Here is a 26,357-nt window from a genome sequence, read left to right on the forward strand (position 1 = left end):
TATACTGACACATGTACCCTGCTGTAAATATTGATACACACACTCTTCTATAAATACTGGCACATATGCCCTGCTATAAATAGTGATACACACACACTTCTGTATATACTGACACATGTGCCCTGTTGTAAATAGTGATACACATACACTTCTGTAAATACTGACACATGTGCCCTGTTGTAAATAGTGATACACACACACTTCTGTAAACACTGACACACGTACCCTGCTATAAATAGTGATACACACACACTTCTGTATATACTGACACATGTGCCCTGTTGTAAATAGTGATACACACACACTTCTGTAAACACTGACACACGTACCCTGCTATAAATAGTGATACACACACACTTCTGTATATACTGACACATGTGCCCTGTTGTAAATAGTGATACACATACTTCTGTAAATACTGACACACGTACCCTGTTGTAAATAGTGATACACACATTTCTGTAAACACTGACATAGTTATACACACACACTTCTGTAAATACTGACACATGTACCCTGCTGTAAATAGTGATACACACATTTCTGTAAACACTGACACACGTACCCTGCTATAAATAGTGATACACACACACTTCTGTATATACTGACACATGTGCCCTGTTGTAAATAGTGATACACACACACTTCTGTAAATACTGACACATGTACTCTGCTGTAAATACTGACACATGTGCCCTGTTGTAAATAGTGATACACACACTTCTGTAAATACTAACACATGTACCCTGTTGTAAATAGTATCAGTATATGGCCAGGTTATAACACAATATATTTAATAATTATTCTTTAAAATAAACCCCAATAAAAACACATATACCAAAACCATAAAATTAATATAAATTCTTTTTATTAGTTAATATCTATAGACACATCGAAATATATTTGTAGGAACCAGAATATACAGTGTTTAAATTATTATAATATGCTATACTCTTTACAAAGCAAATCAAATTGTAACTTTATAACTAACCTTATTCACAATTGAATTGCATTTAAATATCACACTAAGACCAAGATATAAGCCACTAATATTCAGACTGGTACAATTTTAACAGTGCTTAGTTAAACAATAGGACAAAAAACACCAGAAGTTATATATATATATATATATATATATATATATATATATATATTCTATATGTAAACAGTCAGTTTAAATGTCAATTTATCTAAGCTGACATAAATTCATACGCCTAGATTTAGAGTTTTGTCGGTAAAGACCCGCGTAGCTAACGCTGCTTTTTTTCCCAGCGCACCCTTAAGACAACGCTGGTATTTAGAGTTGTCTGAGTGGCTGCGTTAGGCTCAGAAAAGGGAGCGCTGAGCAGAATTTAGCTCCACTTCAACCATCAATACCAGCGTTGCTTACGGTAGCGGTAAGCTGGAAAAACGTGCTCGTGCACGATATCCCCATAGGAAACAATGGGGCTGAGCTGACTGGAAAAAAACCTAACACCTGCAAAAAAGCAGCGTTCAGCTCCTAGCGCAGACCCATTGTTTCCTATGGGGAAACACTCTCTAAGTCTGCACCTAACACCCTAACATGAACCCCGAGTCTAAACACCCCTAACCTTACACTTATTAACCCCTAATCTGCTGCCCCCGCTATCGCTGACACCTACATTATATTATTAACCCCTAATCTGCCGCTCTGGACATCGCCGCAACCTACATTATAGCTATGAACCCCTAATCTGCTGCCCCTAACATCGCTGACACCTATATTATATTTATTACCCCCTAATCTGCCCCCCCCCCCCATGTCGCCGCTATCTTACCTACACTTATTAACCCCTAATCTGCCGACCGGACCTCGCCACCACTATAATAAATGTCGCCGCCACTATAATAAATGTATTAACCACTAAACCGCCGCACTCCTGCCTCGCAAACACTATAACAAATGTATTAACCCCTAATCTGCCCTCCCTAACATCGCCGCCACCTACCTACAATTATTAACCCCTAATCTCCCGCCCGCAATGTCGCCGATACTATAATAAAATTATTAACCCCTAAACCTAACTCTAACCCTAACCCTAACACCCCCTAAGTTAAATATAATTTTAATTAAACAAAATAATATTCCTATAATTAAATAAATAATTCCTATTTAAAACTAAATACTTACCTAGAAAATAAACCCTAATATAGCTACAATATAACTAATAATTACATTGTAGCTATTTTATGATTTATATTTATTTTACAGGCAACTTAGTATTTATTTTAACTAGGTACAATAGCTATTAAATAGTTATTAACTATCTACCTAGTTAAAATAAGTACAAAATTACATGTAAAATAAATCCTAACCTAAATTACAATTAAACCTAACACTACACTATCATTAAATTAATTAAATAAATTACCTACAATTAGCTAAACTAAAATATAATTAAATCAACTAATCTATAATACAAAAAAAAAAAACACTAAATTACAAAAAATAAAAAATATTACAAGAATTTTAATCTAATTACACCTAATCTAAGCCCCCTAATAAAAAAAAAGCCCCAAAAATAATAAAATTCCCTACCCTATTCTAAAGTAATCAGCTCTTTTACCAGCCCTTAAAAGGGCTTTTTGCGGGGCATTGCCCCAAAATAATCAGCTCTTTTACCTGTAAAAGAAAATACAAGACCCCCCCCAACATTACAACCCACCACCCACATACCCCTATTCTAACCCACCCAAACCCCCCTTAAATCACTAACCCCCTGAAGATCTCCCTACCTTGAGTCGTCTTCACTCAGCCGAGCCGAAGTCTTCATCCAATCCGGCAGATGTGGTCCTCCATCTGGGCGAAGTCTTGATCCAAGCGGCAAAGAAGAGGTCCTCCATCCGGGCGATGTCTTCTTCCAAGCGGTATCTTCTATCTTCTGTCTTCCGGATCTATCTTCATCCCGCCGACGCGGAACATCCTCCTTCCCCGATGGACTAACGATGAATGAAGGTTCCTTTAAGGGACGTCATCCAAGATGGCGTCCCTCGAATTCCGATTGGCTGATAGGATTCTATCAGCCAATCGGAATTAAGGTAGGAAAAATCTGATTGGCTGATTCAATCAGCCAATCAGATTGAAGTTCAATCCGATTGGCTGATCCAATCAGCCAATCAGATTGAGCTCGCATTCTATTGACTGTTCCGATCAGATTTTTCCTACCTTAATTCCGATTGGCTGATAGAATCCTATCAGCCAATCGGAATTCGAGGGACGCCATCTTGGATGACGTCCCTTAAAGGAACCTTCATTCGTTGTTAGTCCATCGGGGAAGGAGGATGTTCCGCGTCGGCTGGATGAAGATGGATCCGGAAGACAGAAGACATCGCCCGGATAGAGGACCTCTTCTTTGCCGCTTGGATCAAGACTTCGCCCGGATGGAGGACCACATCTGCTGGATTGGATGAAGACTTCGGCTCGGCTGAGTGAAGACGACTCAAGGTAGGGAGATCTGCAGGGGGTTAGTGATAGGTTTTTTTAAGGGGGGTTTGGGTGGGTTAGAATAGGGTTATGTGGGTGGTGGGTTGTAATGTTGGGGGGGTCTTGTATTTTCTTTTACAGGTAAAAGAGCTGATTACTTGGGGCAATGCCCCGCAAAAAGCCCTTTTAAGGGCTGGTAAAAGAGCTGGTTACTTGGTAATTTAGAATAGGGTAGGGAATTTTATTATTTTTGGGGGCTTTTTTATTTTATTAGGGGGCTTAGATTAGGTGTAATTAGATTAAAATTCTTGCAATATTTTTTTATTTTTTGAAATTTAGTGGGGGGGTTTTGTATTATAGATTAGTTTATTTAATTGTATTTTAGTTTAGCTAATTGTAGGTAATTTATTTAATTAATTTAATAATAGTGTAGTGTTAGGTTTAATTGTAACTTAGGTTAGGATTTTGTACTTATTTTAACTAGGTAGCTATTAAATAGTTAATAACTATTTAATAGCTATTGTACCTAGTTAAAATAAATTCAAAGTTGCCTGTAAAATAAATATAAATCCTAAAATAGATACAATGTAATTATTATTTATATTGTAGCTATATTAGGGTTTATTTTCTAGGTAAGTATTTAGTTTTAAATAGGATTAATTTATTTAATTATAGGAACATTATTTCATTTAATTTAAATTATATTTATGTTAGGGTTAGGGTTAGACTTAGGTTTAGGGGTTAATACATTTATTATAGTAGCTGCGACGTTGCAGGCGGCAGATTAGGGGTTAATAATTGTAGGTAGGTGGCGGCGATGTTAGGGAGGGCAGATTAGGGGTTAATACATTTATTATAGTGTTTGCGAGGCGGGAGTGCGGCGGTTAAAGGGGTTAATACATTTATTATAGTGGCGGTGAGGTCCGGTCGGCAGATTAGGGGTTAATAAATGTAGGTAAGGTAGCGGCGATGTTGGGGGGCAGATTAGGGGTTAATAAATATAATATAGGTTTCAGCGATGTTAGGGGCAGCAGATTAGGGGTTCATAGGGATAATGTAGGTGGCGGCGGTGTCCGGTCGGCAGATTATGGGTTACAAATTTTTATTAGAGGGTTGGCGATGTGGGGGGGGCTCGGTTTAGGGGTACATAGGTAGTTTATGGGTGTTAGTGTACTTTATAGCACAGTAGTTAGGAGCTTTATATTCCGGCGTTAGCCCATAAAGCTCTTAACTACTGACTTTTTTTGCGGCTGGAGTCTTGTCGGTAGAGGGTCTACCGCTCAGTTCTTCCAAGACTCCAAATACCAGCGTTAGGCAAATCCCATAGAAAAGATAGGATACGCAATTGATGTAAGGGGATCTGTGGTAGCCTGGAGTCGCGGAAAGAAAGTGAGCGGTAGACCCTTTCCTGGCTGTAAATAGTATCAGTATATGGCCAGGTTATAACACAATATATTTAATAATTATTCTTTAAAATAAACCCCAATAAAAACACATATACCAAAACCATAAAATTAATATAAATTCTTTTTATTAGTTAATATCTATAGACACATCGAAATATATTTGTAGGAACCAGAATATACAGTGTTTAAATTATTATAATATGCTATACTCTTTACAAAGCAAATCAAATTGTAACTTTATAACTAACCTTATTCACAATTGAATTGCATTTAAATATCACACTAAGACCAAGATATAAGCCACTAATATTCAGACTGGTACAATTTTAACAGTGCTTAGTTAAACAATAGGACAAAAAACACTCTAATTGAAACACCAGAAGATATATATATATATATATATATATATATATATATATATATATATATATATATATATTCTATATGTAAACAGTCAGTTTAAATGTCAATTTATCTAAGCTGACATAAATTCATACGCCTAGATTTAGAGTTTTGTCGGTAAAGACCCGCGTAGCTAACGCTGCTTTTTTTCCCAGCGCACCCTTAAGACAACGCTGGTATTTAGAGTTGTCTGAGTGGCTGCGTTAGGCTCAGAAAAGGGAGCGTTGAGCAGAATTTAGCTCCACTTCAACCATCAATACCAGCGTTGCTTACGGTAGCGGTAAGCTGGAAAAACGTGCTCGTGCACGATATCCCCATAGGAAACAATGGGGCTGAGCTGACTGGAAAAAAACCTAACACCTGCAAAAAAGCAGCGTTCAGCTCCTAGCGCAGACCCATTGTTTCCTATGGGGAAACACTCTCTAAGTCTGCACCTAACACCCTAACATGAACCCCGAGTCTAAACACCCCTAACCTTACACTTATTAACCCCTAATCTGCCGCCCCCGCTATCGCTGACACCTACATTATATTATTAACCCCTAATCTGCCGCTCCGGACATCGCCGCAACCTACATTATAGCTATGAACCCCTAATCTGCTGCCCCTAACATCGCTGAAACCTATATTATATTTATTACCCCCTAATCTGCCCCCCCCCATGTCGCCGCTATCTTACCTACACTTATTAACCCCTAATCTGCCGACCGGACCTCGCCACCACTATAATAAATGTCGCCGCCACTATAATAAATGTATTAACCACTAAACTGCCGCACTCCCGCCTCGCAAACACTATAACAAATGTATTAACCCCTAATCTGCCCTCCCTAACATCGCCGCCACCTACCTACAATTATTAACCCCTAATCTCCCGCCCGCAATGTCGCCGCTACTATAATAAAATTATTAACCCCTAAACCTAACTCTAACCCTAACCCTAACACCCCCCTAAGTTAAATATAATTTTAATTAAACAAAATAATATTCCTATAATTAAATAAATAATTCCTATTTAAAACTAAATACTTACCTAGAAAATAAACCCTAATATAGCTACAATATAACTAATAATTACATTGTAGCTATTTTATGATTTATATTTATTTTACAGGCAACTTAGTATTTATTTTAACTAGGTACAATAGCTATTAAATAGTTATTAACTATCTACCTAGTTAAAATAAGTACAAAATTACATGTAAAATAAATCCTAACCTAAGTTACAATTAAACCTAACACTACACTATCATTAAATTAATTAAATAAATTACCTACAATTAGCTAAACTAAAATATAATTAAATCAACTAATCTATAATACAAAAAAAAACAAACACTAAATTACAAAAAATAAAAAATATTACAAGAATTTTAATCTAATTACACCTAATCTAAGCCCCCTAATAAAAAAAAGCCCCCAAAATAATAAAATTCCCTACCCTATTCTAAAGTAATCAGCTCTTTTACCAGCCCTTAAAAGGGCTTTTTGCGGGGCATTGCCCCAAAGTAATCAGCTCTTTTACCTGTAAAAGAAAATACAAGACCCCCCCAACATTACAACCCACCACCCACATACCCCTATTCTAACCCACCCAAACCCCCCTTAAATCACTAACCCCCTGAAGATCTCCCTACCTTGAGTCGTCTTCACTCAAAAGTGAGCGGTAGACCCTTTCCTGGCTGACTCTAAATACCAGCGGGCGGCCAAAAGCAGCGTTAGGACCCCTTAACGCTACTTTTGACGGCTAACGTCAAATTCTAAATCTATCCGTTAGTTACTTACTATTAAGACCAGTTCTAAGATAATATATATATAATCAAGAACAACTAGGAAAGGACTGTACACAAAAGACACGTACCTGGAATATAATCCTGGTACCAAAAAGACAGGGTTTCAGCACTCTTTTGAAAAAACTCACAAATCACTTAAATGTAATTCAATAGCTTTAATTGTGGCTGTTAAATCCCACACAACATGGGAATAAATCCATGCAAATATTAAAACACATAAGCATACAAGTTCGGCTCATGAATGACAGTTCAAAGGGACCTGACCGGTCAGGGGTACACGAAAAAGCACATATGTGACAAAGTATAGATAGCAATAATATTGCTTAAACACAGGGTTGTATAGTGAACCACTACACCCAACTGCCTCAGAACCTCCCACGCAATTGTCATGGAAGGTATATCCTGGGCAGATATATGGACCGGGATCTAAGTGGTAGACATTGCAAAACCTGTGTCAGGCACCTTGTAGAGAATGGTTACACTGTTTGGAATGTATACAAATACTGTAATGTACAAAGTATCGTTTATTATATCAAGTGAGACCTCCTCTGGCTTAGCTACACCCAGCTGCTTACAGCACCCCTGCAAGTATGGGGCTAGTTGCTGCGCAGGTTACAAACGGGATCTAAGCAAGCCAGAAGGTGAGCCCCCTGAATATGTACATAAGTAAACAAGTGGGTACCAATAGTAAAGGTAACACAATTCATGCAATGTTGATTAAATTCACATTGTGTAAATACACACACATATCCTCAGAAGAAGTCTGCAAAGCAAGATGCAAAGATGTTAGCATAAAGATGTCTCAAGTAGATTAGTATTTCCACATACAGGCAAGTAAGAGTCAAGTTGTAGTTTGTAAAGCACAGTCTAAGCAAGAAATGTATGACTCCAAGCGAAGACAGATATCAAAATAACAGTCTCAGTATAAGACAAAGCAGCGCCTTCTCCAACTTAACATAATGCTGTTAGTTTCTTCAACATGGTCACCTATTCCATATCAGTATTTTTCAGGTGTCAACATGTTATACTTATACGACCTTGCTTTCAGATGTTTTTGTGTCCAGTAGCCACAAAGGTGTGTACTATCCCCACTTGTTAGCATTCCATGCCGGTAGCGATCTCCATCGCCAACATCAAACACAGCGGTGCTCCACGTGTATCACGTGACCTGGTCGGCTCCACCAATGCTGACGCGCGTTTCACCTGCTCGACTGGAATTTGCCAGGATAAACTACTTAGCACCAAGGATTTGTTTTTAAAATACACAGGCTATGAAATACAAGGTTAAAATACAATTCATTCCTTTAAGTCTGCTACCTACAGCAACAATGAATGTTGATTTTAAATATTTAGCATGCATATAATTCTAAAATATAAATATGCTCTTTAAATCTATCAGTTGTAATTTAACTGCAGCAATAGGATAGGGAATATCCCAGAGCAGAGAATATCAGGAAAATGAGGAGAGTGGCACTCACCACAAGCAGGACAGCACAAGGCAAATTAGGCAGATAGGATACGGCAACAGAAAATCTGTCCAGCAATTCAGGGGCTAGCAACAATGTATCAGACCATCAGAGGGGTTAACCAGGTAACGTAGTAAGACAGGCAAGGTTTCGGCAACAAAATATCAGTCCAGCAGATTAGGGGTTAACCAGGTAGCGTAGTAAGACAGGCAGGGTTCAGTAACACGGTATCAGTCCAGCAGATTAGGGGTTAACCAGTTAGCGTAGTAAGACAGCCAGGGTTCAGTAACAAGTATCAGTCCAGCATATTAGGGGTTAAACAGTTAGCGTAGTAAGACAGGCAGGGTTCAGTAACAAATATCAGTCCAGCAGATTAGGGGTTAACCAGTTAGCATAATAAAACAGGCAGGGATTCAGCAACAAGGTATAATCCAGCAAACGATCTGTCACTCCCAGGAGCACACAAAGTAGCACCTATACTTTGGCAGTGACAGGTCGTTTGCTACCCGTTTACATACCTTTGGATAGGCGCCAAACAGGCAGGGATCCAGACTTGATCAAACTCACATTTTTCTAGCTTCGCTACCAAAGAGTTATCCCTGAGACGAAGAAGCACCTGTCTCACGTGCCTGTGATGCTCCTCTAAAGTGGAAGAGAAAACAAGGATATCATCCAGGTAGACAATGACAGTGCGGCTGAGGAGGTCACGAAAGACGTTGTTGACAAATTCCTGGAAGACTGCAGGGGCATTACACAGCCCAAAGGGCATTACAAGGTATTTGTAATGCCCCGATCTTGTGTTGAAGGCAGTCTTCCATTCGTGGCCTGGAGAGATGCAAATTAAATTGTATGCCCCACGTAAGTCCAATTTAGTGAAGAAGCGAGCATTCTGGAGTGAGTCATACAATTCAGTGATCAGTGGTATGGGATAGTGATTCTTGATGGTTATGTTGTTCAACGCCCTGTAGTCTATGCAGGGTCTGAGCCCACCATCCTTACCAACAAAAAAGAAGCCAGGCTCAGCAGGAGAGGAAGAAGGGCGAAATAAACCTTTAGCTAGGTTCTCTTGGATGTACTCCTCCATGGATTTGGTTTCAGCCTTGGTGAGTGGATACGTCCTGCCTTTAGGAAGTGGGGCTCCGGGAAGGAGGTCGATCTTGCAGTCATAGGGACGGTGGGGTGGCAGCACATCTGCTGCTTTTTTCTCAAACACATCAGCAAAGTCTGCATATACCAAAGGAAGGATGGAGGGAGTCTGGATGCTGGCTATGGGAACGTGGAGCAGAGGAGTGACTTTAGCAAGGCAGGAGTGGAAACAGGAGGCACCCCAAGAAGTCAGTTGTCCCTCAGCCCAGTCGAACTGTGGTTTGTGTAAGCAAAGGCCACAGGATGACAGGCTGAGCTGAGGAATGAATTACCTTGAACTGGAGCTGTTTGGTATGAAGAACACCGACGGTCAGGGTCAGGGGTGCTGAATCAAAATGGATCAAGCCTGAACCAAGGGGGGAGCCATCCAGGGTAGTTATCTTGAGACAATGTCTTTTCTGTAGAAGAGGTAGACCAGCTTGAATCATAAAACGGTGATCCAGGAAGTTGCCAGCTGCCCCTGAATCAATGAAGGCCTGAGTGTGGACAGTATTCTGAAGGAAGGTAAGGTAACAGGTACCAGGATCTGAGAGGAGTGAGGGGGTTTGGTAGAGATCATGCTTAGAGGTACCCCTGTGTAATCCTCTAAGCATTGGTTTTTCCCGGCCGAATGTCACAGTCCTTTAGTTGGTGGGAGGAGAGGTCCATGGGTTCCTCCACTGAGGTAACTGGAGCTGCAGAAGGGGTAGAGGATATCACCTGAGCCGGACGAACAGGGGGACAGGAAGGGAGGACCCTCCTTGTTCAGTCTCTCTCCGCTTGTCTCTCCTGAAAGCGAAAGTCCAGGCTGATACAAAGTGCTATAAAGTCATCCAAAGAAGAAGGAATATCCCGATAGGTGAGTTCATCTTTGATGCGTTCATACAGACCCCTCGTAAAGGCTGCCTTGAGAGCACTGCCATCCCAAGTGGTTTCAAGTGCCAAGGTGCGAAACTCCACGGCAAACTGAGCCACGGTTCTGTTGCCCTGCCGAAGATCTAGGAGGGAATATTCCGCAGCAGAGGTACAGCCAGAAGTCCCAAACACAGCAGAAAAAGCAGAGATGAAATCATCAGCATCATGCAGGAGTGGAACGTCCTGTTCCAGAAGAGGAGAGACCCAGGCTAGGGCCTTGTCTTTCAGCAAGGAAATGATAAATGTGACCCTTGACTGGGGAGACTGAAAGGTGTGGGATCATTACGGAAGTGCAGCCTGCATTGGTTAAGGAAACCCCTGCAATACGTAGTACCTTCATACTTGTCAGGCAAAGGTATCCGGGGTATGCTTCCAGAAGCAGAGGGAGAAGCCACAGTACTGGGAGCAGGGACTGGCGGTGTAACAACAGGAGTGGTACTCCTCGAAGTGACTAGTAAGGAGAGTTGAGCGGTGATAGCCTCCAGCTTGTAATCCATATTCTGCAATTGTGTAGTATGGGTTCCCAACATCTGTCCTTGGAGATAAACAGCTCATGCCTCCTAATCTGGTTCCATGGCCCAAGTATAATGTAAGGCTCGTGGGATACTCCTCTATAAGACCGAATTCGGCCAGTAGTCTTGTTATCCCGGGGTTGAGTCGGAAAGATAGGGAATATCCCAAGAGACCAGCCAGCATCAGGAGCTGACGCATACAGAGCTGACACAGCCCTAGGCAACGAGCATGGAGAGGACGCCGCGCCCCTAGCAACGGCGCAGCGTGACAGTAGCAGGTTCATCACCAAAATGTGTACTGGGGAAATAGACTCATTTGCATTTATTTTGCAATAAATATGGTTGTGAGTTTTATCATTTATCCCGTCCCCCGAATCCCCCTTCTTTTCGTTAGTTATATTTTATTATTATGTTGTTTTCTATATATTTATTTTATGTGGCATGTCACCCTAAATTAAATGGGGTGTTTTTAGAGTCTAGTACAGAGTTATATAAAACATGTTGAGTAGCTCTTTTTGGAACTGGTTGTTTAGCCTGGTTCTTTCAGGTGGTTTTGTAGGAGGCTTAGGATTTGCTAATTGGCTACAGTATACAAACTTTTTTAAAACTGCAGTGTGGCTATTGTAATACTGTCTGAAAAATACACATTATAGGAATGCGTATTTGAATGTTATATAATACATTTAATGGAACAGCATTTCTAATATGCTGTGTTGAGTACAAATTTGCCATCATGAGGTACAAAGGGCTTGTCACTGGGGCAGTAGACTTAAAAGGCCAGATTTGCACCATTTGTAAGGGTACAATATGGTACAATAGCACTGAGGTCCAATCATGTCACCAAAGGTACATATTTGCCTTTGAAAGGTACAATCTGCATGGGTACCAATTTTTACCCATGTTAAAGGGTACACCAGGTGTACCTTTGAGGGTATTGCCCCAGTGACAAGCTGTTGTACCCCATAAGGTACAATTTTTGCACATTTTTCTGACAGTGTGCTGTAAATAGTGATACACACACACTTCTGTAAATACTGACACATGTACCCCGCTGTAAATAGTGATATACACACACACTTCTGTAAATACTGACACATGTACCCTGCTGTAAATAGTGATACACACACAGACTTCTGTAAATACTGACACATGTACCCTGCTGTAAATAGTGATACACACACACTTCTGTAAATACTGACACATGTACCTTGCTGTAAATAGTGATACACACACCTCTGTAAATACTGACACATGTACCCTGCTGTAAATAGTGATACACACACACACTTCTGTAAATACTGACACACGTACCCTGCTATAAATAGTGATACACACACACTTCTGTAAATACTGACACATGTACCCTGCTGTAAATAGTGATACACATACCCTTCTGTAAATACTGACACATGTACCCTGCTGTAAATAGTGATACACACACACTTCTGTAAATATTGACACATGTACCCTGCTGTAAATAGTGATACACATACCCTTCTGTAAATATTGACACATGTACCCTGCTGTAAATAGTGATACACATACCCTTCTGTAAATACTGACACACGTACCCTGCTGTAAATAGTGATACACACACACTTCTGTAAAAACTGACACATGTACCCCGATGTAAATAGTGATACACACACACTTCTGTAAATACTGACACATGTACCCCGATGTAAATAGTGATACACACACACTTCTGTAAATACTGACACATGTACCCAGCTGTAAATAGTGATACACACACTTCTGTAAATACTGACACATGTACCCAGCTGTAAATAGTGATACACACACTTCTGTAAATACTGACACATGTACCTTGCTGTAAATAGTGATACACACACACTTCTGTAAATACTGACACATGTACCTTGCTGTAAATAGTGATACACACACGTCTGTAAATACTGACACATGTACCCTGCTGTAAATAGTGATACACACACACCTCTGTAAATACTGACACACGTACCCTGCTATAAATAGTGATACACACACACTTCTGTATGTACTGACACATGTGCCCTGTTGTAAATAGTGATACACACACTTCTGTAAATACTGACACATGTACCCTGCTGTAAATAGTGATACACACACCTCTGTAAATACTGACACGTACCTTGTTGTAAATAGTGATACACACACACCTCTGTAAATACTGACACACGTACCCTGCTATAAATAGTGATACACACACACCTCTGTAAATACTGACACATGTACCCTGCTGTAAATAGTGATACACACACCTCTGTAAATACTGACACATGTACCCTGCTGTAAATAGTGATACACACACACCTCTGTAAATACTGACACGTACCTTGTTGTAAATAGTGATACACAAACACCTCTGTAAATACTGACACGTACCTTGTTGTAAATAGTGATACACACACCTCTGTAGATACTGACACGTACCTTGTTGTAAATAGTGATACACACACCTCTGTAGATACTGACACGTACCTTGTTGTAAATAGTGATACGCACACCTCTGTAAATACTGACACGTACCTTGTTGTAAATAGTGATACACACACCTCTGTAGATACTGACACAAGTACCCTGCTGTAAATAGCGATACACACACCTCTGTAAATACTGACACGTACCTTGTTGTAAATAGTGATACACACACCTCTGTAGATACTGACACGTACCTTGTTGTAAATAGTGATACACACACCTCTGTAAATACTGACACGTACCTTGTTGTAAATAGTGATACACACACCTCTGTAAATACTGACACGTACCTTGTTGTAAATAGCGATACACAAACACCTCTGTAAATACTGACACGTACCTTGTTGTAAATAGTGATACACACACCTCTGTAGATACTGACACGTACCTTGTTGTAAATAGTGATACACACACCTCTGTAGATACTGACACGTACCTTGTTGTAAATAGCGATACACACACCTCTGTAAATACTGACACGTACCTTGTTGTAAATAGCGATACACAAACACCTCTGTAAATACTGACACGTACCTTGTTGTAAATAGTGATACACACACCTCTGTAGATACTGACACAAGTACCCTGCTGTAAATAGTGATACACACACACTTCTGTAAATACTAACACATGTACCCTGCTGTAAATAGTGATACACACACACTTCTGTAAATACTGACACATGTACTCTGCTGTAAATACTGACACATGTACCCTGCTGTAAATAGTGATACACACACACTTCTGTAAATACTGACACAAGTACCCTGCTGTAAATAGTGATACACACACACTTCTGTAAATACTGACACATGTACTCTGCTGTAAATACTGACACATGTACCCTGCTGTAAATAGTGATACACACATACTTATGTAAATACTGACACGTACCCTGCTGTAAATTCTGATACACACACACTTCTGTAAATACTGACACATGTTCCCCTTCTGTTAGTACCCCCCTATAAATAATGACATTAGCTTTATAAAAAGGTAAGTCACCTAGTTAGGGGACTGTTGCTTTTAAAGGGACAGTAATCATTTGGGGCTAGATGGCATAAGGAGCGCAACTTTGCGCTGCCGCGAACCCATAATCTGTGCTAAAAAAATTTTTATGTGAGCGACACTGAGCGCTAGATTACAGGTTCAAAGTTATTTTAAGAAATATAAATATTAATAAATGTTTCCTAATTGATACGTATGTAAAATCACTTTCAGGCTGTTTTTCACCTGACATGTCATAGCTTTGAACCTTTCCATGATTGTTCCGTTATGGAACAATTGCGCAAGCTGAAGCTGTGTCCTTAGTGATTAATTTGAGTGTTACGCGACTGTCCAATGTATTTTTAATGTATTTTGTGCAACTTTTTAAGTTCACGCTTTTGTTAACACCAGCTTTTTGTTTACTCACAACTTGTAATATTAGTAAAATTACGAGTGCCCCCATAAAGGCGCAATTTTGCTCAAACGCACTCGATTTGTAATCTAGTCCTTTTCAATCAGAGGACATTTCTGCTATCTTGCTATACGATAACATATTAGCCAAGTCATTTTTAAAACAAATTAACATATTGTTTGCTGTATATGTTTTTAAAATCCAGCCTTGCCAGATTTGGAGTATAGAACCAGGCTTTAATCTGCAGATATCAACGCTAGCCTCTGACATACTTCTAGTACAAAGTTAATTATTTTGCCGTTGTTATTTGTGAAAGCCAACTCGGGAAAATGTAACAGGGTAAGCCTTGATATGTCTGCAGTGTGCATTTCCACTTCTTAGAATTTAAAAAGCTTAAATTTTTAGAGCTAAATTACATGAAAATGGGGTAAAAAAATGAATGTATATTGCAAAGTTGTTTTACTGTGGATAACTAATCATTTTATATTAAAATTTCAGGGTGTTTACTGTCCCGTTAAAGGGACAGTTTACACCAAAACTTTCTCTCCTTTAATTTGTTTACCTTCTGGAGTGTATTAAATTGTTTACAAATAGCTCTTTAGCCTTCATATTTGCATTTAATATAGCTGATTTAGCCTGTAGTATCCCTACTTATACTGAACGTTTCTATATCTAGGTATAGGCTATTGAGTAACTACAGCCAGCAAAACAAATTACACTCACACTGGAAGGTAGAAGAGATAAAGCTCTAAAATGTTAATTTTCAATTATTCTTTCTAAGTATTGTACAGAGACAGCAATAAGAAAGGGAAACATTTAAGTGATAAGATAACAAGGGGCACGATCACATATACGGCGCAGGTTTCGGCGCAAGCGCGGGAACCTGCGCCGCCCATAATTTCACCTCGCACATCGGGGTATTACATATAGTTTATAAAGTGCCGTAAGTCTGATAAACTAGCGATGTCCAGAAATAAGCGTAAATACAAATTTCTGGAGTCGCTAGTTAACTAGGTACAATAGCTATTAAATAGTTAATAACTATTTAATAGCTACCTAGTTAAAATAAATACAAATTTACCTGTAACATGAATCCTAACCTAAGTTACAATTATACCTAACACTACACTATAATTAAATTAATTAACTAAAATTACCTAACATTAAATACAATTAAATTAAATAAACTAAAGTACAACCCCCCCCCACTAAATTACAGAAAATAAAAAAAAATACAAGAAGTTTAAACTAATTACACCTAATCTAAGCCCCCTAATAAAATAAAAAGCCCCCCAAAATAATAAAATTCCCTACCCTATACTAAATTACAAATAGCCCTTAAAAGGGCTTTTTGCATGGCATTGCCCCAAAATAATCAGCTCTTTTACCTGTAAAAAAAGAAATACAGCCCCCCAACATTAAAACCCACCACCCACACACCCAACCTTACTCTAAAACCCACCCAATCCCCCCTTAAAAATACCTAACACTAACCCCTTGAAAATCACCCTACCTTGAGCCGTCTTCACCCAGCCGGGCAGATGTCTTCATCCGATCCGGTCAGAAGAGGTCCACCAGACGGGCAGAAGTCTTCATCCAAGCGGCATCTTCTATCTTCTTCCATCCAATGAGGAGCGGCTCCATCTTGAAGACATCCGGCGCGGAGCATCCTCTTCTTACAACGTCCTAACGAAGAATGAAGGTTCCTTTAAATGACGTCATCCAAGCTGGTGTCCCTTCAATTTCCGATTGGCTGATAGAATTCTATCAGCCAATCGGAATTAAGGTAGGAAAAATCCTATTGGCTGATGCAATCAGCCAATAGGATTGAGCTCGCATTCTATTGGCTGATTGGAACAGCCAATAGAATGCGAGATCAATCCTATTGGCTGATTGGATCAGCCAATAGGATTGAACTTCAATCCGATTGGCTGATTGCATCAGCCAATAGGATTTTTCCTACCTTAATTCCGATTGACTGATAGAATGATGATGTCATTTAAAGGAACCTTCATTCTTCGTTAGGACATAATTTAATGAATTAAATAAATTTATTTAGATTTATTTAAATAATAGTTGTTAGGGGGGTGTTAGGGTTAGGGTTAGACTTAGGTTTAGGGGTTAATAACTTTATTATAGTGGCGGCTACATTGGCGGCGGCAGATTAGGGGTTAATTCATTTAATAGGCTATGTGGGCTCTGGCGGTTTAGGGGTTAATACTAGAATAGATTTATTGCGGTGTGGGCTATGGCGGTTTATGGGGTTAATACTAGAATAGGTTTATTGCTGTGTGGGCTATGGTGGTTTAGGGGTTAATAGAGTTTATTAGTTATTGGGGGATTGCGGTTGACAGGTAGATAGACATTGCGCATGCGTTAGGTGTTAGTTTATTTTTGCAGGCATTTTCGGGAGTTACGGTGCTCCCATACTCAGCGCAAGGCCTGCTACGGCTGCCTTTTATGGCGAGGTAAAAATGGAGTAAGTTTTCTCCATTTTCGCCACGTAAGGCCTTGCGCTGGATATTGGATACCGATTTACGACGCGGTCCCATGTTAGCCTATGGGAGTAAAAATTGCGAGCGACGGGTGAAATATACGGGCATAACTTGTATGCTACGCCATATATGTGATACCAAAACAGCGCAAAAATTACGCTGCATATGAAATGGAGGCCAAGATCTGATCGCTTTGCAAGCTTAGCCTATTTTGATGGGCTGTGGTTTCAAACAGCAAATCCAGCTATTTCTTTGACAAAAGGAAGCATAAATGAACAATTCTCATACATTTTATACCCTATATAACAAGTTACTGGGAATACATTCAGGGAAAAACTATTTTACAGTTAACTGTCCCTTTAAATATTGCTAATTCTTATTGCTGTTATTCTTATCTTATACTTTATACTTTATCTTTATCTTGTGCTTTAAGTGCTGTGAACAAGACCTGAGTGCTGTGAAGGGCACTTATCCTTCCTGAGTCTATTGACCGATTAAAGTACTATAAGCTAGTATTAATAAACCAAAAGCTCTGTTGCAATAAATATGAAATATGTAACTAGTAAAATAGAGAGCTTCAGTCTTCAGTATTAGAAAGAACACTCGGTTCAGATAAGATTCAATTCATAATTACTATAAAAAAAATTGTTTTTTACAGTATAAACCATTTCATATAACAATAAATTTGTAATTATTATTTGAATTAATTAATTCAATGGAAATGCAGATAAATATTGGCACTTTGTACTCAAAAAATATAATTGTACCATCTAAAATAAAATGTATTACAGTGTTTTGCTTATTGAAAAGCAAATGTTCCTGTGCTGAATAAACCTACTTTTGTAGGTCGGCGGAGTCCCTCCACTACCTGTTAGTTTTATCTTAAATTTAAACGGCCCTTACTTAGGCCTAGATTTGGAGTTCGGCGGTAAAAGGGCTGTTAACGCTCCGCGGGTTTTTTTCTGGCCGCACCATAAATTTAACTCTGGTATCGAGAGTTCAAACAAATGCTGCGTTAGGCTCCAAAAAAGGAGCGTAGAGCATATTTACCGCAAATGCAACTCTCGATACCAGAGTTGCTTACGGACGCGGCCGGCATCAAAAACGTGCTCGTGCACGATTCTCCCATAGGAAACAATGGGGCAGTTTGAGCTGAAAAAAAACCTAACACCTGCAAAAAAGCAGCGTTCAGCTCCTAACGCAGCCCCATTGTTTCCTATGGGGAAACACTTCCTACGTCTGCACCTAACACTCTAACATGTACCCCGAGTCTAAACACCCCTAACCTTACACTTATTAACCCCTAATCTGCCGCCCCCGCTATCGCTGACCCCTGCATTACACTTTTAACCCCTAATCTGCCGCTCCGTAAACCGCCGCCACCTACGTTATCCCTATGTACCCCTAATCTGCTGCCCTAACATCGCCGACCCCTATGTTATATTTATTAACCCCTAATCTGCCCCCCACAACGTCGCCGACACCTGCCTACACTTATTAACCCCTAATCTGCCGAGCGGACCTGAGCGCTACTATAATAAAGTTATTAACCCCTAATCCGCCTCACTAACCCTATCATAAATAGTATTAACCCCTAATCTGCCCTCCCTAACATCGCCGACACCTACCTTCAATTATTAACCCCTAATCTGCCGACCGGAGCTCACCGCTATTCTAATAAATGTATTAACCCCTAAAGCTAAGTCTAACCCTAACACTAACACCCCCCTAAGTTAAATATAATTTTTATCTAACGAAATAAATTAACTCTTATTAAATAAATGATTCCTATTTAAAGCTAAATACTTACCTGTAAAATAAATCCTAATATAGCTACAATATAAATTATAATTATATTATAGCTATTTTAGGATTAATATTTATTTTACAGGCAACTTTGTAATTATTTTAACCAGGTACAATAGCTATTAAATAGTTAAGAACTATTTAATAGTTACCTAGTTAAAATAATAACAAATTTACCTGTAAAATAAATCCTAACCTAAGATATAATTAAACCTAACACTACCCTATCAATAAAATAATTAAATAAACTACCTACAATTACCTACAATTAACCTAACACTACACTATCAATAAATTAATTAAACACAATTGCTACAAATAAATACAATTAAATAAACTATCTAAAGTACAAAAAATAAAAAAGAACTAAGTTACAGAAAATAATAAAATATTTACAAACATAAGAAAAATATTACAACAATTTTAAACTAATTACACCTACTCTAAGCCCCCTAATAAAATAACAAAGCCCCCCAAAATAAAAAATTCCCTACCCTATTCTAAAATACAAATATTACAAGCTCTTTTACCTTACCAGCCCTGAACAGGGCCCTTTGCGGGGCATGCCCCAAGAATTTCAGCTCTTTTGCCTGTAAAAAAAAACATACAATACCCCCCCCCCAACATTACAACCCACCACCCACATACCCCTAATCTAACCCAAACCCCCCTTAAATAAACCTAACACTACCCCCCTGATGATCTTCCTACCTTGTCTTCACCATGCCAGGTTCACCGATCCGTCCTGGCTCCAAGATCTTCATCCAACCCAAGCGGGGGCTAGACATCCACTGAAGAAGTCCAGAAGAGGGTCCAAAGTCTTCCTCCTATCCGGCAAGAAGAGGACATCCGGACCGGCAAACATCTTCTCCAAGCGGCATCTTCTATCTTCTTCCATCCGATGACGACCGGCTCCATCTTGAAGACCTCCAGCGCGGATCCATCCTCTTCTTCCGACGACTAGACGACGAATGACGGTTCCTTTAAGGGACGTCATCCAAGATGGCGTCCCTCGAATTCCGATTGGCTGATAGGATTCTATCAGCCAATCGGAATTAAGGTAGGAATTTTCTGATTGGCTGATGGAATCAGCCAATCAGAATATAGTTCAATCCGATTGGCTGATCCAATCAGCCAATCAGATTGAGCTCGCATTCTATTGGCTGTTCCGATCAGCCAATAGAATGCGAGCTCAATCTGATTGGCTGATTGGATCAGCCAATCGGATTGAACTATATTCTGATTGGCTGATGGAATCAGCCAATCAGAAAATTCCTACCTTAATTCCGATTGGCTGATAGAATCCTATCAGCCAATCGGAATTCGAGGGATGCCATCTTGGATGACGTCCCTTAAAGGAACCGTCATTCGTCGTCTAGTCGTCGGAAGAAGAGGATGGATCCGCGCTGGAGGTCTTCAAGATGGAGCCGGTCGTCATCGGATGGAAGAAGATAGAAGATGCCGCTTGGAGAAGATGTTTGCCGGTCCGGATGTCCTCTTCTTGCCGGATAGGAGGAAGACTTTGGACCCTCTTCTGGACTTCTTCAGTGGATGTCTAGCCCCCGCTTGGGTTGGATGAAGATCTTGGAGCCAGGACGGATCGGTGAACCTGGCATGGTGAAGACAAGGTAGGAAGATCATCAGGGGGGTAGTGTTAGGTTTATTTAAGGGGGGTTTGGGTTAGATTAGGGGTATGTGGGTGGTGGGTTGTAATGTTGGGGGGGGGGTATTGTATGTTTTTTTTTACAGGCAAAAGAGCTGAAATTCTTGGGGCATGCCCCGCAAAGGGCCCTGTTCAGGGCTGGTAAGGTAAAAGAGCTTGTAATATTTGTATTTTAGAATAGGGTAGGGAATTTTTTATTTTGGGGGGCTTTGTTATTTTATTAGGGGGCTTAGAGTAGGTGTAATTAGTTTAAAATTGTTGTAATATTTTTCTTATGTTTGTAAATATTTTATTATTTTCTGTAACTTAGTTCTTTTTTATTTTTTGTACTTTAGATAGTTTATTTAATTGTATTTATTTGTAGCAATTGTGTTTAATTAATTTATTGATAGTGTAGTGTTAGGTTAATTGTAGGTAATTGTAGGTAGTTTATTTAATTATTTTATTGATAGGGTAGTGTTAGGTTTAATTATATCTTAGGTTAGGATTTATTTTACAGGTAAATTTGTTATTATTTTAACTAGGTAACTATTAAATAGTTCTTAACTATTTAATAGCTATTGTACCTGGTTAAAATAATTACAAAGTTGCCTGTAAAATAAATATTAATCCTAAAATAGCTATAATATAATTATAATTTATATTGTAGCTATATTAGGATGTATTTTACAGGTAAGTATTTAGCTTTAAATAGGAATAAGTTATTTAATAAGAGTTAATTTATTTCGTTAGATAAAAATTATATTTAACTTAGGGGGGTGTTAGTGTTAGGGTTAGACTTAGCTTTAGGGGTTAATACATTTATTAGAATAGCGGTGAGCTCCGGTCGGCAGATTAGGGGTTAATAATTGAAGGTAGGTGTCGGCGATGTTAGGGAGGGCAGATTAGGGGTTAATACTATTTATGATAGGGTTAGTGAGGCGGATTAGGGGTTAATAACTTTATTATAGTAGCGCTCAGGTCCGCTCGGCAGATTAGGGGTTAATAAGTGTAGGTAGGTGTCGGCGACGTTGAGGGGGGCAGATTAGGGGTTAATAAATATAACATAGGGGTCGGCGATGTTAGGGGTAGCAGATTAGGGGTACATAGGGATAACGTAGGTGGCGGCGATTTGCGGTCGGAAGATTAGGGGTTAATTATTTTAAGTAGCTTGCGGCGACGTTGTGGGGGGCAAGTTAGGGGTTAATAGATATAATACAGGGGTCGGCGGTGTTAGGGGCAGCAGATTAGGGTTACATAAGTATAACGTAGGTGGCGGTCGGCAGATTAGGGGTTAAAAATTTTAATCGAGTGGCGGCGATGTGGGGGGACCTCGGTTTAGGGGTACATAGGTAGTTTATGGGTGTTAGTGTACTTTAGGGTACAGTAGTTAAGAGCTTTATAAACCGGCGTTAGCCAGAAAGCTCTTAACTCCTGCTATTTTCAGGCGGCTGGAATCTTGTCGTTAGAGCTCTAACGCTCACTGCAGAAACGACTCTAAATACCGGCGTTAGGAAGATCCCATTGAAAAGATAGGCTACGCAAATGGCGTAGGGGGATCTGCGGTATGGAAAAGTCGCGGCTGAAAAGTGAGCGTTAGACCCTTTAATCACTGACTCCAAATACCAGCGGGCGGCCAAAACCAGCGTTAGGAGCCTCTAACGCTGGTTTTGACGGCTACCGCCGAACTCTAAATCTAGGCCTTATTTTTTAACATATTTACTTGCTAATCTTTCAAATAAATGCTAAAAATATATTTGACCAATATATCCCTTTAAAAAAGTGGTCAATTGGCCCAGATGTGCCTTTCACAAAGAATAACTTTTTATGAATTATATTCTTTTTTAATATTTTTATTAATGTTTTGGAACAAAGATTAAATAGCAACATCTCTATTTTTGCAGATGATAAAAAGATGTGTAATGTCATTATGTCCGTGCAGGATAAACTTGCTTTACAAGGGGATCTAAAAAAATTAGAAGAATGGGCAGGTAAATGGAAAATGAGATTTACTGGAAAATGCAAGGTTCTACATTTAATAAGCAGGCAGCCTATTACAGTGGGTATTTAAAATAATCATCCCCTTGAAAATAATCACATGTTGTTGCTTTGCAGCCTGAAATAAAAACAGACACAGTTTTTGTTTATCCAGTTGTAATAACTCAGTGCAACTTATAACATCCAAGTGAAAGATATAACACCAATATGTTAGGCAAAAATAAAGACAATTCAAAAACAGAATCGCTGAGTTGGAAAAAGGATCACCCCCTTGTGTCAGTATTTTGTTGAACCACCTTTTGCTTTAATTACTGCCTTTAGTCTGTTGGGATATGTCTCTACCACTACCAACTTTGCATATCTAGACTAGGGTTGCCACCTCAGCCTAGTTTTCCTGGACACTTATGAGTTACACATGCTGCAGGGTGTGCAGAGAGGAACATGTATTGTGTTTCTGGACAGCACTATTCATATTCCTCCCTGTACACCCTGCAGTATGTGTAACTTATAAGTGTCCTGTATTTTAAGGGACGGCGGCAACCCTAATCTAGACACTGCAATATTTGCCCACTCTTCTTTGCAGAGCTGCTCCATTTCCGTTACATTTGATGGTGACTGTTTGTGGACTGCAGTCTTAAAGCCATGCCACAGATATTCAATGGGGATTAAGTCTGGGCTCTGACTATGCCATGCAAGGACATTCACCTTTTTTCCTTTTTCTCCTTCAACCACTGTGTGGTCATTGTTGCTGTGTTCTTTGCGTCATTGTCATGTTGGAAGGAAAACCTTCTTCCCATTGACAACTCCCTGGCAGAGGGCAGCAGATTTTCCTCAATAATTTGACAGTATTTTGTCCATCAATTATTCCTTCTATCCTGACAAGAGCTCCAGTGCCTGCTGCAGAGAAACACCCCCATAACAGGATATTACCACTTTGTGCTTTACTGTAGGTATGGTGTTATTTGGATGGTGAGCTTTATTGGATTTCCTCCAGACATATCGTTTGGTGTTGAGGCCAAATAATTCATTTTTTTATTTTTTTTTAAATAATTTTTTCATTGAGATGATAGAAACAGACACATAAAACAAAACATTTTTCACATTTAACATACAGTCAGATGTACAGATCTCTTGAAGCAACACAGAAGTTGCAAAATAGGGCACCCTATAAGATTTGTCAGTAAATAACCCAATACATTAAAGGGTGGGAATGCCTCAAAATATGATTATGGTCATACATCCCCTTCAACTATAATGAAACCACTCAGTAAACTGTACCCTCTAGCATTAAGCTAGAGTATCTTATGTACTCTTGCAGCGTTAACTTCGCCTAATGAGAGGTTTAGGGGGGATATGAAAAAAGTACAATAAAAATTTTGTAGGATGCATTTTCCTGTGCTTATCCGGTAAGAAATATTGGGGGGGTTATAGTTTGCTGATAAATATTATGGGGGCTAGCATAGCTATATAAACCAGAAACCAGGTGATATTATACTAAATAGGAACATATGTGTTATTGGTATGCACTATGGGTATATTAAGGACTCATAACATCTCTGAATATCATAAAAAGAAACTGCCAAAGTCGCATCTAAATCAAAGTAAAGGGAAGGTAACAGGGCTCAAAAACTATTTCTTGATGTGGGTGTAAAAATTGGCATATGTAAGAGATAATTTCCAACTATGGCATACCACTAAATATGTATATTTAATCCACGTTAAGTATGGGCTAGCTTACCCTATATATCTAGAAAAGAGGTACTATACTCAGCAAATACAAAATAATATCAGGTAGGAGAATAAAATATACCATGCAGTCTTATTATATACTATGAGCTGTATGTAACTGTTGAAGGGTAATAGGTCCCGGGGTATTGGTAATGTTAGAATAAACGTAATCACTGACAGAGATCTGCCGTCCCGGCCGCAGGCAGCACATCCTCAGTCTTGCATAACATCTATATAAACTTATACCATATAATCCTGCCAGTTGTATGGACCTTTATGTACACATGCTAGTGGGGGATTTAGTTGAGATCATGTTTATGGTCTATATGTGAGAAGTTTTAACGTTTGAGGTGTCTAGCTAATGTAGGTGTCTTAGCCAGTAAACTACGGCAAGGAGGTATATATGAGAGTCCCTTCCGTGAGGTTTGTGAGTGGCGTGTGCTTAAATAGAATGTACCAGTACATACAATATATAAGAAACATGCGGTATATGAAGAGACACTCTTGTACTAAATTATCATATGAGATAAACATTGATAATTAATACCATTCTGAATAAAAAATATAGGTTAACACTGTTCTTTAGCCTCCTGTACAAGTATTTGAGCTCCCCCTTGCAGATGTTTAGAACAAAACTCTTCTTGTGAGCATTGAGCTTTTCTGTCACAAATAATGTGGGTATATAGATATCAGATCTGTGTAGTCTCCTTTGCAAACCACTATTCTCTGAGAGCAATATAAGCTCAGCATTGTGTAGAATAGCGGTGTCAGCCAACTCCAAATAAACATAAACATGTAATCTACACATAGGTGTCAACAGAGATTTAGAAGTCAGGTGGAAGAAAAACATAAAATGATTTGAGGACCCATCTACACCTCCCTATACCGTTATGGAAAACAAGACTATACGTGCCATGTAACAAAGACCAACACTATCAGACAATGTTATCTCATCAGTCTCCATCATATAGTCCTGTGTCTGCAGCAGAATTCAACAAACTAATGCCAGCATTGAAGTCACCTTGAAGTCAGAGTTACTGTGTAATATAGGCCACAGCTAAGATAGTCTATCCGACACCTGAGCGTCTTTGTTGGGGGCTGTTATATAGTGGGTAGGTTAGTGGTTGCAAAAACTCCAACCATGCAGAGCCGTGTATTATGTGTAGGATCTTCCCTTTGCTGTCCTCTGTTTGTCGCCACACTCTCAAATATATGGGATCCTCTGCTTCCACCAGCAACGTGTTAGTATGGAGTGGTGAAGGAGGATTCCCAACGCCGCTTGAGTTTTGCGATAACCCGACTTTGGTAGGTTGAATCAGCAGCTCCCCAAGGCTTATGTAGCTCCCCTCCGGTTCGTTCTCGGACCACCAGAGAGATGGTATCGGAATCTCAGGAGGGTAGCTTAGAACTGTCTCTCTGTATGTCTCCCAGGGACCGAGTATATCACTCCAAGATGAATAGATCCAGCGGTAGTCACTGACTCCAGTGTAGGCAGGAGAATCTACTGCCTGTGAGGTGATTCCCTCAGACCAGGCTGGCTGCGTCTCAAGGGCTGCCGCAACAGTGCTATGTGTCTGGTGACCCAAATCAAGTGACATTGGACAGGTATCACTGCGGGCAGCCGTTGCAAAAATAGAAGTTATCTCAGTCATTAAGTTCTGTTCGATTCTCTGCAAGCAGAGTTCAATTGTGTGTCACACTTTCACTCCCCATGTGGTCATCACTGCCATCTTAGAAACGGTAT

This window comes from Bombina bombina, chromosome 1, assembly GCF_027579735.1.
Source record: "Bombina bombina isolate aBomBom1 chromosome 1, aBomBom1.pri, whole genome shotgun sequence".
Lineage (NCBI taxonomy): Eukaryota > Metazoa > Chordata > Amphibia > Anura > Bombinatoridae > Bombina > Bombina bombina.